This window comes from Pleurodeles waltl, chromosome 10 (genome assembly GCF_031143425.1).
Source record: "Pleurodeles waltl isolate 20211129_DDA chromosome 10, aPleWal1.hap1.20221129, whole genome shotgun sequence".
NCBI classification, from domain to species: domain Eukaryota; kingdom Metazoa; phylum Chordata; class Amphibia; order Caudata; family Salamandridae; genus Pleurodeles; species Pleurodeles waltl.
The window spans coordinates 601,499,526-601,517,281 of record NC_090449.1 but is presented as its reverse complement, the minus strand read 5'-3'; positions in this window follow the sequence as shown (position 1 = coordinate 601,517,281).

The following is a 17,756-nucleotide window of genomic DNA, read 5'->3' as shown; positions in this document are numbered from 1 at the left end:
TTTTTGGTGTGTTTGATTTCACACTCCAGATTCTACTTTCGTTCTTCATGTCTGTCATAAGTTAAAAGCATATTGCAAGTCAGATGGTCCCCAAGTTCCAGGCAAGGGCCTATCCGGTTCATCCACTTTGCCATAATATACTCTGGGAATTAGCCTGTGATGAGCACCAAATTTTATGGCAAGACCGGAGGCTCCTATTATGCAGTAGTCTTTTCTTTATTTCTAATAGCAGCTCCAGACAAGAACAACTACAAATCCCATAAGGCAAACGACAAGTAGCCAATGGGAAAACAAAAGTAGTTTATAACAATAATGCACCAATCACCGCCGTATCCATGGAATAATACCCCTCTTGACTGAAGACAGCCCTCTTTTCTTGCTGCTCTTCAGTCAAGATAAGTATTATTTGTTTTTCCGTTATTTCTTGTCGTAGCGCGTTATTAATATGCACCAAGTGTTTACATTGTAATTGTGATCGTCGTGTTGCAGCCGGCTTGTCAGCCGCATTCTTCGTTTTCCCTAGCGCGCGCGCTGTTTGTAACGGTCGTCGTGACCGTTTGAGTCTCTTCAGCGCGCGAAGGTATATTTCAGCCTTCGCGCGTTGAAAAGCACTCGCGTTACCTCATTTCTCCCCTGGGACGCTCCGGTTGTGTGTTTGTTTACACAAGCCGAACAACACAAGCCGATCTTCTTGACTTCGCTGGCTGAGCTCCCAGCTCAGTTTCTCTCAACATTTAACCCCGCCCGTAGGCGGAGCCGGATACTTTTTTCTTCTCTCTTGGAGAGAGGTTAACCCTTACCTGCCTGTTTGTGAGGGGTTGCTTGCTGCATCACCATAGACAGTTCTCAGGCACAGAATTCTCATGAGGAGGAGGATGATGCTTTAAAGGAGCATTTAAATGATTTTATCCAATCTTCGGTGGATCAGGCTATGGTTGCCTCTTGGCAAAAACTTTCAAAAAATTTGGAGAAATCTGTGGTAAATATTGTGTCCCAAACCATGCTGGCCTATTCTGCGGGGGAAAGCAGAAAGCGTCAAACCTCTTTAAAAAATACAAAAGTGACGCTAACTGGAAGTGACTGTGTTTCACACAAGGCGGAGGACGCGGTTCCTCAAGGGCCTCCTAATAAGGAGGGGTTGATTGCTAAGTCTTTAAGAAAATGCATGGTGAAAACTAAACATATATCGTCCCCTATTAAAATAACTAAAATTCTGGACACAGATGATGAGGCGAACGACCCGAATTCGGATGCGGTTTGTTCCGATGAGGACGTTGGAGACTTGTTCTTCCCTCCTCCACATAAGAAAGCCAAACATGCTTCAGGGTCCACCGTGGTTCTGGATTCAGAAGGGGTTCCTATGTTTGATCCTGGGGACATTCAGCACCCAAATTCCACAGAGTGGCTTCCCTCAGATCATGTGGCGGACTACGTCACTGCCAGACTCCGGACCCCTCTGGATAAGCAAGTTCGGGCGAAATTAAAATCAGAGTGCCCCCGCCCTGCTTTGTCTTCTAAAATAACAGCGACACCAGCTATTGACTCTTCACTCCTGACGTTCTTTACCAGATACGGCAAAGACCCCCGTAAAGGGGTAGATAAAGCTTGGTCCACGGGGCAAGATAAGCTTTTGGACATTGTGGGTCCCTTGACCCGCATATTCGATATGGCGGAATCAGCTCGGTTGGATCAGGTGGCCATTGATCCTGAAGAACTCTCTTTATGAGCACAGCGTGCGGTATGCCTGTTGGGGAATGCTAATTCCTCCATTACTCACGAAAAGAGGAAAGGACTCCTACTCAAGTTGGATCCAAAGTTGGTTAATTTAGCCGGGTCAGATCCGGGTGTAAAAGCGGAAGGCTTGTTGTTTGGTGATTCTTTCATCAAGGAGCTAAGCAAATATGTGACTACCTTTTCCTCATTGGACAAGGCGCAACAATCATTAAAAAAGATGTTTGCTTCTCGGGTTTTCTCCAGGGCCGGTAGAGGTAGGAACCGCTTTGCCGGCCGAGCCTACGCTAATCAAGGTTCCTGCGGTCCCTATCAGAACACCTATCAAGATTACAGGCCCCAATTCTATCCCCAAAGAAGCAGGGGCTTCAGGGCCAAGGGAGGCCGTAATTCCAGAAGCACTACACAACTCGGTAAGTCAGACTACCTTTACTCATGTGGTGGGGGGTCGCATTGCGCAATGTCTGTCAAAATGGGAGGATCTTACAAAAGATCCTTGGGTTTTAAACACAGTATAAGGTTATGTTATAGAACTCTTTTCAGAACCTTTTCAAGAGATTTTTCCTCCTCCTCTTCAATTTTTTTAAAACTACCTAACCATCAGCTGTGTCTTGGGTGCAGGGGAGTAGGAGTACTATAAGCAAGTGGATGTCTCTAGAGTCTTCCACAACTTAATCTTTATTCCAAGGAGGACATCGCAGGAGGCAGGACTTCAAGCCCCAGCATTCCCCATGTGAGGGGAGGACCACAACGCTACCCTTCTTTCCAGGAGGCGCTTTTTACCAGTGCTGCGTCTCCTGCTGCACGTTGCACCCGGGCATGTTCCCTCTCCCGTCTGCGCCCGTCAGAGCCCAGAAGAGGCTGGGCCGGGCCAACCATCTGACAACATGAGATGTTTTATGTATAGACCCCCCTGTAGCCATTTTGTTTAGGAAATGGGGAAGATCGGAACCCCGGGCTGCCCTCTCAAAGCCTTGCCCTCTCCTAAACCAACTAGTATTAATAAGATGTTGCAGAGGGCTACTGGGATAATATCTACTGAAATAGAGCTTACTCCGAGGAGACTGTCACTGGGTGGCTCTAGGGACCAGACCATGGGAGGTTCCCATTTATTTAAGGCGACCCAGTCCGCCTTTAGTCCACTGCCTGATTGTTATGTGCCGTGCCCTGAGCCATTACTGAATGGGGATAAGGGCCTGTGGTCTGAAACAACCAGGGCACACCCTGAGACTGTTATATAGACCCCAAGGGCCTCCTGTGCTACCAGAGCCGCCAAAGCCACGAAATCCCATCTCTATGCAAGCTGTTGATTTGGCACTTGATCTGGCAGCTGAGCAAAGCCATGACATGGACATGGGAGGAGAAGTCTCAAGCGCTCAGTGTCCTGATGCTTTTGGCAAGAACCAGACAGTACACCATGGGGGCAATCTTGTAATGGAAACCCTGCTACATGAATTCAAAGAGATTGTGTCCCTGGAACTTCAGCTCATATACAGACAGTTAGAGGCTATTGAAAAAAGCCTGGACTCTGTTTTAATATGTCAAAAGCAGATGCATTCCTCCCAAAATAGCCTGGCAAATATAGGGGAAGAGTGCTAGGAATTAGCAACTGATTTACCAGTTTCATGGCCACTACACAAGTTCCTCAACGGAATATAATGCAGGAGTTTGATCGCATTTCTTCAAAGAATCCTTCTTCACTATGTGATGTAAATGGAGGCTTGGTCCTACATTCTAAGGCACCAGAAAGTGCTGTAGTACCAGCTTCAGTCAAAACGGCGGGGGCAGGGAGCAATTTAGTGAGTGAGAATCGCTGGTTAATTAGGAAGAGCCATCCTGTGACTGATATACCGCCGGCCTCATGCCCATATATGATAATATTAGCAGGGGTCCCACAAATACTGGAAGCCCAGAAGGAAGGCCAAAGTGAATTGCGTAATAAGTGTATTAATTGGCTAGCTACACCCAGGGATTTTTCTCCTTGTGTGGCCAATAAAATCCTTCTCACTCGCCGGGTGAGTTGGGCGAGTTCCGGTTGTAAGGATATAAACAGTGATTGCATTGTCATTAATTTTCGATCCCCGCAGATTGTACAAAGGCTGCTATTTTCCTCTGTAGGCTGTTGTGCGAAGGGTTTTACTGTGGCTCTATTGCCATTGAGATATTTTTACAAACCCGGAAGGGGAGCGAGTAAAGTGCCATCATTACTGAAGATAGCTAGAAGAACCAATTGTACTCAGGATATAATGTTATGGCTCAACCTTAATCGGACCTTTGAAAGGGATGATTTTGTTCTTCCACTCACCAATCAATACGATATCCTGGATGGGTGGATTGACCAGCTAAGGAAGGGGGGCCCAGTTGCAGAGGTGTGAGGGGTGGATTAGAGATGTTGATGGATCTGCTAATTCCTGTGGGGCGTCAAGTTTGATGTTGACTGAAAAGGGAGGTACTAGCGTGGGTGATTTTTGGGATGGAATGCATGTTGCAGAACCACAAAGTGGGATCTTAAGTATGGTTAGATCTACACACTCACCTGCTCGGGCTGCCGAATCCATAGATAATCAGGGGACCATTGGCAATCAGATATTTGACTCTGAGGTTTATTTATTCTAGACGGCACCACACCTAGGCCAAGGCCTCTGGAAATAGGACCCCGAACTGTAATTAGTGGTCCCATAATTCCGGTGAAATATCAGGATGGTAGCAGACTTAGGCTAAGTACTTCAGCAGGCCCCTTGAGAGCGGTAGATGGATGGTTACTCCCAACCCACAGCTGTGATGTGAGAGTGGTAGATGGAGGGTTAAGCCCAACCCACAGCTGTGAGGCTAGAGGGGCCCTCCGATAATGGCAACGATTTATGTCAAGCGAATGTCCCCCCAGGCAATATGGTTGTTATCATCATGGGACACTGCGGGCCTTGTAACAAAACTAACTCTTCCCTAGTGGAATAATTTTATAGATTCCTATGCCATATGTTTTTCCAGGAAACCTGGGCCCCCTTTGGGGGAACTTATCACTTGGGTTCACACAAGCCTTAGTTGCAAGGCCAGTGAGCTATTGATTCCATCTCCAAACATTTTATATGTCTGTTTGAATGTTGGGTCAGAAAATATTTTTCTTTATTATGAGTATATAAGCCCAGGGTGGGCATATAGAGAATCCAGTGTAATGGAAGCATTGAATACTCATATGGCTAACACACCTAGGTGCGTGCTGATGATAGTGGGTGGGGATGTTAATTGCCAATACGAGCCTCTAGATGATAATGTGGCATCTTTAACGTGCAAATTGATAGAGTTTGGTCTATACCCCAGTTGACCTGGGGGCCAATTAAGAAATGGTCTACACTATCCTGCCATGTAACGCTCTCACAATGAAGCATGGTCTACATGCATATAATGGGAAAACAGTGGCTAAGATGGGAACCATACTTTTAATCTTGCCCCCAGTTCTAGCCTGATTGATTACATCCTCGTAGATGATGGAATCTGTTCGTTGGTGGTAGATATGGCTGTGATAACCTCCCAGGATAATGATCATAATACGCTGAGCCTTGTGGTGGACCTATGGTTTCTTGGGCGGGAAATTAGTGTGGGTAATCCTTTAGTCACAGGGGAGAATGTATCTGACAATAAGCGTAGAATAAAATGGCCCATCATGTTTAGTTCTACAAAATGAATAGCAAGTATTTATGCCAAGGTCACACTAAGCTTTGATGCCCTCTTGAGAGGCGAGGGAAGCAACGGCTGGAGTATCGAGGGTTCATGGATTAGCTCCGTTCATAATGATTTGTTTAAGGGGGTGAAGGATATATTTTGAAGGATATTTTTATCAGGCTGCGCGTATATCTGTGGGCAGGAGGCCTCATGAATCTTGGTATAATAAGGCTTGTCGGGATACCAGGACTTCCCTAATAACTGCGATTAGTATGTGAGAGAATCTCTTTATACCATAGGCTGTTGCGATTTATGGTAGATTTCAGAGTCTTCCCAAGTATTGGGAAGGCACTGTTAAAAAAAGGTATTGGTAATATAAAAAAGGTCAATTAATAGCATGTTCCTCGAGTGGTGTTTTGTCATCCTCATTCCTTCAGATTAAGGATGTACTTTGCTAAGAAGAATTTTTGGATCATATAGAACCTCCCCTATCAAGGAAACTATACATGCAATTCCGATATAGTTCGCTACCAGTTGCTGCTTTTACTGGCAGATGGTCACGTAAGAAAGACCCTATTTTACTCACCTTTGTTCTGTGAGGAGCTTCTAGGGAGACAGAGGAACATATTGTTTTTTTGCCCTCCCTATGTAAAGTGAGAAAGACCTGGCTTCTTCCTATGTTTCGCTCACTGTGGGTAAGAGAACGTCAAACTGCTTTTTGAATATTGAAATCTGACACCAGATGTTTCTAGTTTTTGCAGTATCCAGGTTTTTGATAGCGATGTGGAGAATAAGGCAACATGTACACATACAGTAACTGGGATCTAATTAATGATCTACATATTTTAATTGTACATTTTTCAGTGTAGTTTAATTGACTAAAATTGAATAGTGAGGATTACGGCATCTTGACTTTTTATACTATGGATTTATTATTCAGCTTGAACTTTAAAGTTTTTTTTTTAAAATACATTTTTCTATTTTAATCTTGGTGTTATGAATTATGTACTACTTTGATTTACTCATGTTGGAGTTTCCATCTTGTAATGTACATATTTATTTATGATGTTTTATGTATAATGTTCTTTTATGATCGCAATGATCGAAATAAAGATTACCTATAATAACATTCGAGTTCCATAACCTTATATTGGAAGTCAGCATGGTCTCATTCCTCTCCATGGTCACAGAACTTCTCCTTATGAAGTACAGCAGAGCATATTTAATCTCTTATACATTGTTACGAGATATTAAAAGGCTAGTGCGGTCTAGGTCACAGCTTTTTTTCAGCAAAAGATTTCATGCCAATATCAAAAGACTTAACCACCTTGCTGGTCATGGCAACTTTTGGTTATTTTGCATGATACAGGCGGCCTCCAGGCATGTTTTACTATTTTATCTCTTAAAATTGTCCTTCAATAACGTTTGCCTGCCTTGTACTAAGCATGGGGAAACAGACAATAACTGCACAAGATTTTCCTTAAACTGAAAACACTAGCAACAGTTTGAAGTCAGAAATGGGACACTAGAACAACTGGCTCTCATCTCTCAAACGAGGAGAAGTCGAAAGCGTAATTGTATAAAGCGGTTTCTCGTTCATCTCGATGGCACAGTACAAATATGGAGGGAAGATACAGGTAGCATACCCATCACCAAAATACCTTGCCACCATTTTCACGCAGAACATTTCAAAATCATGCATAGGAGATAACGATTTCAACACTTTTTTTGGCCACTCTTAAAAATCTGGAAAGAAGTTGTTGTCGCCCAGAAGTTCTCAAGAGTCAAAAGGGAGAGAGGCCTCACTACTGTAGTCAGGCCAAAGTGAATCGACTTCCACAGATTAACTAAGTGCCTCCCATAAACTCACTTTCAGCATTCTACAGGAAGCCCCACTAGAAAGTGTCTCATCACATTATAATGATGGTGTTTCTGATTAAACTACACTTTGATTTGTAGATGACGGACTGATTATAAAAGGTCAAAAACAGCCCTAAATGTAAGAGACTCAGCGCTCTCTAACCACTGCAGTAATTTAATTGGGAAGTCAATATGACAATCAAAAGCAAGTGCATTAACTTTTCAGAAACACTTGATAGATTGAGAGATGGTTGGAGTCTCAAGACAATCACAGAGTTGCTTAAAGCCATTTGTAAAGAACTTCAGAATAGATCTTAAACTATTTAGAAGCAGTTTAGGTGCACATTATAATTATACCTAGTCTTTCGCCCAGTGGGCTGATCACCTATCTTTGATTTACCAGTGTGGTGTATCCCTCCTGAAAGACCACAACTGTGATTTAAAACCTTGTTACGAGTGGCCCGGTAAATGGGCCCTATTTTCCCCACCCACCCTGAGTTACCAATAAGAGGAATACTGTAACTCCAGGAGTGGGCAGTGGAATCATTTATTCCGAGTTTCCCTCCTCACCTTGTCTGGAAGGTGAGTCACCCTGTTAGTATTGTCTGTGGGTCATCTACGAGAAATACATCCTGTTTGATCTTGGTCAATAAGACTTAAAATACGGGGGCCCAACCTTGCAGCCAAAGTGGTAGTAAACAATTTAACATCCACATTTAAATGGGAGACAGGGAATTGTCGAATCTCTTCCCAGCTTGGGCAACCATGACCACTAATGCCTCCGTCATGTTGTCTGTCAACATCTGACCGTCCCCAAAAGTGTTAAATGAAATTGTGAGTATGGGGCCCAGTGGTGGGCAGAAGGGTTTTTAAAAGCCTGCTGTGAACACTTCCTGTCTGTCTGGGTGCCCAATTAGCAGGGAGCCTTGCAATGCTGCTGATCACTTCTCTAGCTTAATTGGCTTGTCCAGTTGCTTAACCTGTTAGACGAGTGAAATTGACTTGTTCCATATATTCAGCAGTGTCACCATCTACCTCCTCCTCGGCTGTATACAGTCCCTTTCAGAAGTCCCTAAATGCATTTCGACTCTCCCCCTGATGGATGAGGCCACTGTCTGGGGTCCTAATGACCTTCACCCGGGCCTTCACGCTCTTGGCCTGTAACTTACATGCCAAGAGCCTGCCTTCCTTATTTCTCCAAGAATAGTAGGTCTGTTTCAGTCGCAATAGTGCTGATTTCGCCCTGTCCACATAAATAGCTTTTAATTGGGCTCTGTGTACTTCTAATTATTTCCCTACCCGTGGGGTTTCGGTCATATGGTAAACCTTTCCCAGTTCCTTAATCTTCAAGTCTACACTTACCCTCTCCTTATCTTTTTTTGTTTTATTATTAATTGTTGACGTCAGTGAGCTCAAGAGCCCTCTCACAGCTTCGGGATGTCTCAGCTCACCTGGGGCTTTCTTTCTGGTTCGGTATATTTTCTCATAGATATTGCTTAATACTCTTGGTTAGCTACTGCCTAAACACTTGATTCTGCATGAGAGCATTCCTAAGTCTCCATCTCTTTCACCCTCTTGTGCCTTGTTTCAGCTTCAGTGTCCAATTAACAATCCCATGGTCAGAGAGTGCTCTATTACCTAGCTCACCCCCTACAAGAAGCTTCCATGTCCCTGCAGTTCCCAAAACACGGTCCAGTCTGCCACACATCTTGTGCACAGCAGAGGAGTAAGTAAAATATGTCTCCTGCAGGTATTCTACACTTCATAAGTCGAGTAATGTTTGGCCACACCTTACCCCTTTAAACTATTCTCCTGGTTGCTCCACTCTCTGTGCTGAGCGATCCAGAGACCCATCCATCACCGGATTGAAATCACCTCCCATCATCCTCTCTGGGGACTGCAGGATCTGTGGAAGCACCCTCTTTAAAAACTTCCCCTACCCCTTATTGGGAGCATATATTGTTGACACCGTAAAGAAGTGCTCTCCTACTATTAATCTAAGTACCCAAGCCCTCCCCTCCTCCTCCATCACCACGTCTCCCATAATGCCTTGGAATTTACGTGTAACCAATATTGCTACCCCCACCCCCTTTTTGTGTTTCTCCAAAGAGAAGGTACCAGAGACGACGTAGATTTCAATTGTTAACGCGTCCTTTTATGATATTTTATTCACATCAGGACTCGTTTTAGGCCAATTAATCTTTTGACCCAGTTGAGAGACACCGTAGGACGAGATAGCTAATCAATATATCAATCAATACATCAATAATGTCATCAATATTTATCACGACAATGCATTTCACTTTAGTCAAAGTCATTAATCAATTCCAAGACACTACCAGCTTTTCAGCCATGACTAACCACACCTTGTTTAGTAGAATTTTATGAATTTTATTCCCTATTAATTACAATCTAATAGCAAATGCGTTAATCTCAACACCAGGAAACATAGTAGCATAGTCACAATATGGCAACTTTGATAAGCTTTCATTAAAGCGAGAATCACAAACATCAGAACATAACACGGTGTGAACATAAATCAAGTTTAGCAGAGTGTCAATATTGCGTCAGTTTCAACAAAGCATAGTCTCGTCGTTTGTCTATTTGCGTCAGTTTGATGAACCCCTGTCCTAACCACTGATTAGCATTCGCATGTTGGGCTTCATGCAAAACAATTTAGAACACCAATTTGGAAAACATCTAGCTATGGTCTTTGTCAAAAGCAAGCAGTTGGTACCTAGAAAGGAAAAGCAAACAGACAAATTACAAATGCATTGTCATAATTACCCTTCAAGGATCAGGTCAGCGCAGAGGTTCAGTCTTCGTCTTCAGGACATCAGTCAAATCGCCAACAGTCAGAACTCAGCTCTGGGGCAAAAAGGGCACTTCCCTCATAAGGAGGTAAAGTGTAAAAGGGCAATCTAAGAGCAAAGATGGTTTTAAGTAAACCAAAAGGTCACCAAACAGAGTGACAGAGTTTCTGGATAAAATCAATAGCATTCCCTACCTAATTCTAAATGACTTCAAGTGTCATGGGTTTTTATCCCCTTTTCGTAGTACATTCCCCTAAAATTCTATTGGTCATTTGTTATACCCCACTATCTTTAACCTATCAAATTAAGCAGTAGGTAATCCTAATCTTCACCCCATATTGTTTTAAAAGTTTTTGATTGGTCTTCGTAATTGACGTCTTCAGAAATGGCACGTCCGGATGTGATTTCATCCTCCTGTAATTCTTTGCACATCTTTTGGTCAGCAGTTCCATTGTCTTCACCGGTTTGAATGACCTTGTACATTACATTAATCTACACTGTTTCAATTCATTTTAACATTTATTTTGCAAGACGATGAGAAGCGGTGTGAAACGGATTTACATGGTTACATTCATCTTCCAAGTTTGAAGAAAAAGAACAAGCAGGGTCATGGCCCCTTGTGAGTCAGCACACTGAAAAATAGAAAAATGCATTTAATATGAGAGCCAGGCAGCTAAGCTGCAGCTCATGCTAACTTAAGGCCTATGAGGTTTTCAATACAGATTTAATAACGCAAATGTTAGTATAAACTTATTTGAACGTAACATAAACATTTTGATCATCATTATTAGTTTGCATATACATTGGTGGCCACTCTTCGTGGTCACAATTCAAGCGCACCTCTAAGCAAAATTGCTATTACTATAGTTTCTATGCGGCATCATCACACGTTAATTCATAAACATTTCATGTTAATATATATTATATAAGCTACGCTCTCTCACAATCAATCCTGATCTTTTTTAACCAAGTGTGTTTCCTGCAGAAGGCAGACACCACTATCGCTTTGCTTGTGAAACCAGCCTCTTGACCTGAGTGGTGAGGCCCCTCTCATTGAGGATCACAGTCTTAAGTTCATCACCAGTGTTAAGCACTAGTATGTCCCCCTCCCTGAGATCCTTGTCCATCTTGCTCTACAATCAAGATTACTCAGACCGTAGCGTCCTGAGTGCATAATATGTTAATTATGTGTGTGACTTGGGAATCCCTCTGCCCCACTACTGGCTCAAAACAAGGTAAACCAGTCATATGCAAAAGTATTTAAACACCCAATCTTCCCCTTCTCCTCCCTCGTCTCCTCCTTGCAAGACATTTGGGTAGTTTGAGTACTCCTTGGTCTCTCCGTGAGGGCAAAATACCATAATGCCCAAGGTGAAACCTGTATCTCCCTCCCTCTTCCTGTCTCCCACCCTTAACATCGAACATGCAATATTAGGCCCTGCAGGTAACACCCCTTGAGTCTCACTGTGTCACGCTTGTCTGGAGAGGCAATCTCCCTTCTGCCCACCACTCTCCACTGCATACCGCTTCACATCTTCTGTGAATCCACGGACGGGCTCGCTCCCTTCAGCTGCATCAAAACATTATTCCGTTCTTGTGATATTGTATCTGTTGAAGGTTTATTAGCAGCCTTCCGTTACTGAACTGTCCTCCACATATATGTGGTAGGTTTTCTGCTCACAAAATGCCGGATTCCTGTGGATACCTTTGTTCACCATTTCCAGCATCCTCCCATTTCTAAAATCTTTTGCGCTTCCTTAAGTGATTTTACACCGATCTCAAGTCCCATCTCCTGCAGCTTGATCGATGATAGAGCCTGGTGTATACAAAGCGTTTGTCCCTCAAAAGCGATAGTGTCCATGGAGCACCCAGGTGCCAAAGTGGCCTTCTTTTGTCTAGAGTAGTGCACATAGGTCAGTACATTGGGAACTGTGCCCTCCTTGTGCAATTTCATGCCCATTCTGTGTGTGATCCAGAATGACTTCCTCCTCCTTAAGGGACAGCAAAGTGTGCCTGAAGAGTCACCGGAAATATGCTTCCATGTCCTTCCCTTCTGCATTGCAGGCTGCACCCTGGATTCCAATATTGTTGTGTCTCAAATAGCTATCTAAATCTTTGAGGTGGGACTGTAAATCCACATTCTGTTCCTGCAGAAAAGAGAATTCCTGTCCCATCATTTCCAGTTCGTCCTCTCTTGCATCCCAGGCTGTTTCCAGACACTTCACTCTGTGCCATGTAGCTGGCACGACCTGCATAATGTCCTGTATCACCTTAGCAATTTCTTCCTTCAGGCCTGTGATGTCCTTGCATTTGCTCTGGCATGGTTCATCCATAAATCAGCGTGCCTGGGGATGATCCACTCCTGAGCCTTCCCGCTTCTGGTTAAGATCATCTGCCAGTAGGCCCAGTCTCAGCGTCTGTCTGGACTTTTGTGAGTTTGCTGACATCAGCATTTCTTTCAAAGAAATGACCTTCTATCTTTTGGATGATGCTTTGTCGATCCGTCCTGCCCACAGCAATGGCAATGTGTAGCCACTCAGCAGCTCATCTATGCAGTTCCACAGATGTCGCAGAGAGCTAACCCTGCCTGCAAGCTATGTCCACAGGTCCCCAGTTATGTTGAGGTGGAAGCAGTTTGTGCACTCGGGCTGCAAAGTCAGTAATACTCCACCTAGATTGCGTCACCCCTGGCACCCCCTTTTTAGGTCGAGCGTAAGCATATGAGCTCTTGTACACTTTAGTATACTTCTTCTGGGCTTAAAGCCATTTAATTTGTTTGTTTCAGTGTCCTTTACAAGTCCTGCCCCATTGTCCCTCCTTTTTTCTGTTTCCTTCTCTGAGTGAGCAGGAACCAAATACTGTATGATTACACTTTGTTTCGTTATCTGTTCTTCGGCGGACTATTTTTCTTGTTTTCCTGCGCCTCTTACTGTTTCCCTGTGTTCAGCGTAGGTGCCCGTGGCTGCTTGCATTTTAATATAGCATTACCTCATATTAGGCCTGGGCACTTCCAAAAAGGTAGCCCACATTCCCGGATTATCCCTTTCAATGATCGCCATTTGCTTAGTTTCATTGGGCTTATTTTTAGAGAAATGTTGTTAAATTAAGCATTTGAAAGCTTATAGAGATCTAAAGTTGGAGAAAACTAGAATTACTGGAGTTTGGCCAGGCTGGGGAGGTGACATAAAACGGCTACAGCCACATATCAGACTAGGGTTCCCAGCTGACTTAAACAGTATGGCCAGTATTTTAATGTCCTGGCTGGTACAGAAAAGGAAGAAAATCACCCAAAGACGGTATTTTTAACTCTGATCATTGCACACTTAAAAAACAAACGTAATGCAAAAGCACGTTAAAAATGTTTTGTTAAAGGTGAGTTAAGCCTAAATTGAGCTTGAGAAGCCACTTTAAAAATGAATATGGATGTTTTTATATAAAGAGTTCTTATTTATCATAGCTCGGACCTTTGCAGAATCTGCCCATTTATATTTTGTTTGTGTGGTTTTATGTAATATGAACTCGGCCCAGAGGTTTTGGAGTGATTTACAGGAGCACCAGTTACATTACACAAGATCAGATTCCTTGACTCTAAAGTAGTTTACAGCCTATTTTTCTCTCTGAGAAAGAAGGCATCACAATGAGGCCTATGCACAAAGGGACCTTACCCCCACCATGGCCTAAAAGACACTGTGCGTGGTTGACAACATCTGCCCCCAGCAAGGCCATCTGCATATTCCTTCCTCACAATGGCCAGAATGTGGTGGCCCAGTGGGGAGGCAATATGGTAAAAACTGCTGTTGGTCAGATACATGCCTCCCTCCTGCACACCTCCCAACTGAGGTGAGACTAGCCCAAGGGCCAGAGTAACATCTGGCTCCCAGACTGGCTCAGGTGGAAGGAAGCATGGCCAAGCTCGGGCCTGCCAGACTGTAAGTCTCTGTAGGCCAGTTAGCAGGGATGAAAAACGGTCCACATGTGACCCTGAGGCACCAGCCCATCACCCAGTTCCCGACTGTCCTTCTTCCCAATCCAACCCTTGCAGTGGGTCACCATGAGTGGAGGTAGCAGCACGACCCCCTTCAGAAGCCGGCTATCATCCTGCAGAGCCACTATTATCGGTTGCCCCAGTCGAAGGGTGGAGACAAATGTCTGCTCAGGTGGACATCTTGAATCCTCCGCCCACTTGTCAATATTTTGTGACCAGATTTTGGTCACAAAACATTGATGCATAGCATACCAATATTCGGAAGGGACTCATACACCCTCCCAGTATCCATTCATAATCTAATTTTAAGAATTGACAAAACTTTCCGACTTCTAAAATGGGATTAGTACATTAGAAAAAGGATTATCACTGCCGTCTATGCCAAATTGAAGTGATGACCACTGTTAAAATTCTTGGTACATCTGATCGTAGATATTCAAAAAATAGCCTTGCAGTAACTCTTTTTTTTCAGAAATATTTTGTAGTAGGTCATTAAGAATTTCTACAATTCGAATTTTTAACACACTTTGATTACCACAAGTGTATTTGTTTTGCTTCAGTGAGTTGGTATACTGTATCTTAACTGGACACCTTTTTGCAAGCACATCATTCAACGAGTACTGCCTACTTTCTACATTTGTGTAGTATATTTGCTATAAATTCCATTTTTGTTTTGACGCGTTCTTGTTGCTGAGCTGACATGAACTTATTTTAATCTAAATAGAACAATGCACGCACATCGTCTAAAAAACTCTATAATTCAGTATAGGAAACCCACAAATGATATTGTATTCCCCCAGTAAACATAGAAGTCAAAATAAGCACGAGATATGAACATTTGTTTTCATCCGTAGAGTCCAGGAGTTTATCGTGCTTAGGGAAAAATGACGACGTTTCATTTTTTACTGGTTGTTAAAACAAAATACGTTATTCCTGTGTTTTGATGGAGATAATATTATTTTTAGTTGCAGTAAAATCTGTTGCATAGTGTTTTTGAGGGATGCTGAAAGTTATTTTGACCAATGAAATTCGAAGCCTTTAGGTGTCCAATAGGTTTTGATGTGCACACTGGTAATTATTTTTTTAAATCCTTAGTTAAATTAGATTTATTGAGAACACTTAAATGCTACCATAGTTTAAATAGGTGTATTAGTATTAAGCCCTCTCGCCAGAACTAAATCACAAATAAGTCATAATGATCATCTGCCATGCAAGCATCTTTTTATATGATAGGATCGATTTTAAATAACCGCACGGTGCTCATAAGCACCGCACCAGTCGGTGAACAGACCTCCTAATGAATTTGAAGGAGCTGCATCTCATTCAGCCTCAGTGGCGGTTCAGTGTTGTGGGCGGAGGCCTCCAGTATGGTACTGCTAACGCGTCCCTCTATGATACTTTTCTACACATTGGGACTCGTTTTAGGCCAATGAATCTTTTGACCCAGTTGAGAGACACCTTAGGACGAGATAGCTAATCAATATGTCAATCAATATGTCAATAATATCAATATTAATCACAATAATACATTTTACTTTAGTCAAAGACATTAATCAACACAAGACACCACCATGACCTTGCAGTCATGAATAACCACACCAGTTTAGTAGAATTTTATGAGGTTTATTCCCTATTGATTACAATTCTAAGAGCGAGTGTGTTAATTTCAGAAACAAAACACTCAATATCATTGTCATAATTTGGCAGCTAGAATAAGACTTAATCAAAGCAAGGAACGCAATTATTAGAACATAACACAGCGTCAACATAAATCAACTTCAGCAGAGTGTCATTAATGCGCCAGTTCAACAATGCCTAGATTTAGTCATTTGTCTATTTGGGTCGGTATAGTGAACCCCTGTCCTAACCACTGAAAGGAAAAACAAACAGACAAATCACAATTTTATTGTCATAATTACCCTCCAAGGTTTGGGTCAGCACCCAAGTTCAGTCTTCGTCTTCAGGACATCAGTTGATTCGCCATCAATCAGAGACTCAGCTCACGGGGAAAAATGGGGCACTTCCCTCATAAGGAGGTAAAGTGTAAATGGGCAATCTAAAGAAGAGGATGGTTTAAGTAAAACCAATAAATCACCCAACAGAGTGACAAAGTTTCTGAATCAAATCGATAGCATTTCCCTAACCAATCTCTCCCGGTCTCCTGCCCCCTAATTCTAATTCACTTCCTGGTGACAGGGGTTTTTATCCCCTTTTCGTTCTACATTCCCCTAAAACTTGATTGGACAATTATTGCACCTCACTATCTTTAGCCAATTAAAAAACGGATTATGTCATTAATCTTTTACCCCACATTAGTTCTCAGACAGTTTATTGGTCCATATGATTGACGTCTTCAGAGGTAGCACGTCCGGTGTGATTCCATCCTTCTGTAATTTCTTTGCACATCTTCGGTCAGTAGCTCCATTGTCTGTACCGGTTTGAATGACCTTGTACATTATACTAATCTACACTGTTGCATTTTAACTATTACATTTCTACAAGCAATATGAATTTCATTAGAACAGATCTACTATAGTTACATTCAGCTTCTAGTTTGAAGTTCATGTCCTTTTGCGAGTCAGCACACTGCTTGTTTAGAAAACACATTTAATATGAGAGCCAAGTAGCTAGGCCTCGACTTATGCTAACTAAGGCCTACAAGATTTATTTAGCAAAACTCTAATAACATAATCATTAATAATTAGTACAAAACCATTCTTTAAAAGAACATTAGTCATTTTTATTAGTCTCCGTCTACAATGGCGGCCACTCCCCGCGGTCACATTTCAAGTGCACGTTCAACAAAATATACTAATACAATTTCTATGCGGCATTATCACACATTAGTTCATAAACATTTCATGTTAATATAGATTATATAAGCTACGCTCTCTCAGTACCATTTATATAGCACTTACCACACCCATGTGAGGCATTAAAGTGTTTGTTTACTTGAGGACAGTGTTACACTGTGCGGGATGTGTGGTTGGTGTTTGTTATCTTTCTTTTGAGCTTATATGGGAAACATTTTTGTGCTGTGCCTGTGTAATAGAGTAACACTGTGATGGTGGAAAGAAGTGTGAAAGATAAAGCATGCACAGAATATGTTGACTCGACCATTCAAGGCACTCTTAAAGCAGCCGGGGTATGCAGACCATATGGATCCCATCCAGGAGCAAGCAAGCACTGGGGCACTAGTAACCACCAGGGCGTAGGTTAGTTTGAGGAGGAGAGGAAAAGCTGTGCCGGAACTACACTATACAGGCAATCACTTCACACCACCCTGGCCAGAGGGACAGTGGTGTGATGTGTATGCTTACACCTAAAGGGGGTGTGATGATCACAGAAGGCCGAGTAATACAAATGAGACCATGCCCAAGGCAAGGAGACTGTCATATGAGTAAAACAAAGGCAAATGGGTGAAATAAGAGTGGGTGCAGGAAGGGATGTCGGTGATACAAGCAGTAGCCTACAGATCTTTAGGCAGGGATATTGCTTATTGTATCAAACAATTGTAGAACTTCTCCTTGAGAAGTCTAATATTTTCAGTTAGAAGCATCCATTTCAGGCACCTCCGCATACTCCTACACAGCGCACTGCAAATGTAGATCTTCACCTATTTTTGGGTCAGTTTAGACAACTAATAGATGCATCTCTCCAGCACCCGTTCATTCACATATAACATTCTGCCACAGTTCATACACCCG